The 3,312-nt window shown below is 38.3% G+C and overlaps 1 pseudogene; it reads right to left on the reverse strand.

Moving 5' to 3' along the window:
* Positions 1-2,273: 2,273 nt before the first annotated feature.
* Positions 2,274-3,312, reverse strand: part of LOC105741147 — a 9,497-nt pseudogene continuing 8,458 nt past the window's right edge.

The raw sequence follows: 3,312 nt of genomic DNA on the forward strand, positions 1-3,312 counted from the left end.
CTTTTATTGCTTTCAGAAAGATACCTAGAATGGAGAATACCTGAGACAAATGTAGCATATAGTGTTTTTGGTTTAGCTTGTTTTTTGAGACAGGATCTTGCTATGTAATCCAGGTTGGCACTGAACTCACTATGATATCTAGGCTGGCCTCCAACTCACAGTTGTCCTCAGGAAGAGCCTCCCGAATGCTGAGATTACAGGCATGTGTCACCACACCTGGCGTTTTAGTTTAGTTTTTTGAGAAATCTGCACATAGATTTATACAGTGGCTGCACCAGTCTACACTCCCACCAACAGTGGAGAAGGGTTCCTTTTTCACCACAGCCCTTCCAGCACTTGTTAAAGGTTGATTTCTGAATAACAGCCACTCATTATGGGGTAAGATGGAATCTCAATGTTGTTTTAATTTGCTTATCTCAAGTCACCAGTGAGGGGCTGGGGAGATGGCTCAGGGGAATAAGCACTTCCCTGGCAAGGGCAAGGGCCTGAGTTCAATCCCTGGTTCTACCAAAAACAAACAAACAATCAAGTTACCAGTGATGTTGAACATTTTTTATATACTTATTTGCCATTTCTAACTTGTATCGGAGAAGTATCTTTTCATTTCAGATGTCCAAGCACATTTGATCAAAACTTTATGTTCTGATATACCATTCTACATTTTTTGTCTACTATATTTGTCCTTTTGTGCCAGTGGAGCATTGAAGACAGTCATTACAATGATATTAGTGCTCATTTGACTTTTTAATGTCATTTTTTAGGGTTTTCTGTATTTTTCTTTTCCAAACTTTATTTTAAAAGTGTATTGAGAGCACCAGAAATACAAATCTGGACTGTTAACATAAAAAGTTATGAAACATTTCAAAGACATCACATACATTTACATCAAAGGAGGGCATCAAGAGAAATGATTGTTCCCTGAAAAATTAATCTTATTCAACTAAATTCTCATCACTTTTAGTTCTCATTTTAGCCCTTATGAAGAAATAAGTTATGCCTATCTATTGCTACCTTGATATATGTATAGATAAATATTTAAAACTTGTGAAAAGCCAAGTTATAGCTATAAATATAGATATGGAGGGGAGCTAAGAACCTAGCCCACTGCATATTACTTTTAAAAAAAAAATTTAAAGAGTACAAAATAGTATTAAAACAGAAAAATTACAAGTGATGCAGAATTACACTTATCAAAATAATATTGATTTCACAGTGTTTGTCATAATACATAGTGCTGTCTTCCAACCAGTTATTCATATTACCAGATATATGCATGCAAATTTGGAAGAACAAAGAAAATGAGAAAGAAATATATAAGAAATTAAATGGAGAAAAGGACAAAGAATTCAAAAAAGGATACAAAACAAATTAAGCATTAATGGTTCCATCTCATACACCAGTAGAAATCTTCAGTATGGTTGTACAAACCACCCTGCTTACATACACAGATATATGTCTTTCCCCCACTCCCTCTCCTGTCCTTCTCAAAACAATAAGTCTTTTCTTTGCTTTTAACAGGTTTAGCCCATTTTCCCATTATCTACCATTACATGTTTCATTCAAATTAAATCATTAATTTCTTAATGAGAATAATGAAGCTAAATACTATACATGTGAATTCTTAGGTTTTTTTATGTTATACATTTTACTACACAAAGCCGCGTGCTGAACAAGTCATCTCAAATTCAAAGATCACAAAGTATCTCAGTTACTTTTCTCCCGTGGCTGGGACAAATACCCAACACTGAAATGAAGGAAGGAAAGGTTTATTTTTTATTTTTTTTATTTTTATTTTTTTTTTTTTGCGGAACCGGGGATTGAGCTCAGGCCCTGTGCTTTCCAGGGAAGCGCTTATTCCACTGAGCCAACTCCCTGACCCCAAGATTTTTTTTTAACTTAAAAATTCCTTAATTTTTTATTCCCGGTACCACTACCACAATTTACAGGGCCATGTACCTGATGTAATGAAAAGAAAGAGAAAGACAAAGCTGCAACAGATAAAAGACCTCAGGAATGCACATTCAACTGACACTACATTGCATTAATCAATAGCTGCACTTTTTGCAAACTGTGGCTATGACAGTCCTGAACCAGAAGGGTTTCCTATTGAAGTTGCAGTAACATTTCTGACTATAGTTCATCGTTCCTTCTGTGGCAGATTTTTACAGTTCCTCTAATTCATTTGGGACGACTGTCTCAAAGTAATCTGCATCTTTCCTGAAAACTCCTTGCTCTCTCTCCTGCTAAAAACTGCAGCCCTTTTCTGTTATTTTTTAAAACTTTCTGCTACCATGTGCACCAATTCCACCGCCAGATGCATAACCACTGCCTTAGGGACTGCCAGAGCTTCTTCCAGCAAAACTGCCTCCCTTCATGGGTCCATAATTGGACTGCTGTTGTCCACTATAATTTCCAAATTCATTATACTTCTCACCACCACTGTAGTTACCACCACGAAAATTTCCTCCTTCGTTGTAACCATCATGACTTCCTCCACCACAACCGTATCCACCACCTTGGTTTCTATATCCTGGTCCACCAGCCCCATACCCTCCTCTACTACTGTAGTCAGGACCACCCCCATAGTTTCCACCACCACCTCCAAATCATTATATCCACCATCACCTCCTCCATAACTACCTCTGCTGCCACTTCTTCCACCACTGTAACCTCCTCTTCCACCAAAGTTTCCACCACGGCTGAAAAACCTCCACCACCTTCGAAGTTTCCTCCATGACTCATAAAGTTGCCAGATCCACCTCCATGGCCTCTTTGTGATCCAACAGACTGCATCTCTTGTTTAGAAAGGGCCTTTTTCACTTCACAATTATACCCATTAATAATGTGGTATTTCTGAACAACAATTTTTAGCTCATAGTTACTGGAGGGTTCAGTTCATACTCAGCTGGATCCAAGGGCAGAGTGGCCCATGGCAGAGAATAGCAGCTCCTGGCAATGGAAGGCAGCAAAACAGCAAAGGGAGAAGTAGTGTCAACAATGGCTACAGAGAGGACGTCTCTCCCTGAAGTTGCATTCAGGCTATCCGCCCCAGGCTGGGAGTAGTACTCACACCCATAATACCAGCAGCACTCCCACACATAATCCCAGTGGATCATGAGTTAGAAGATCTAGAAGTCTGCCCCATGACTGCATGAGGCTTGAGGATGACAAATATATCCAAACCATAACACAAAGGAAGTCTGGCATTTAAAATGTTAAAGTAGATCCTCTTTTCTGTTTACTTTTGTCAGAGATGTGGATATAAATTGACCATTTTGTAGTAGAAAAAAATATATGTGTATATATATATAT

This window comes from Octodon degus, unplaced genomic scaffold (assembly GCF_000260255.1).
Source record: "Octodon degus isolate 3935 unplaced genomic scaffold, OctDeg1.0 scaffold00308, whole genome shotgun sequence".
In the NCBI taxonomy this organism is placed as follows: Eukaryota; Metazoa; Chordata; class Mammalia; order Rodentia; family Octodontidae; genus Octodon; species Octodon degus.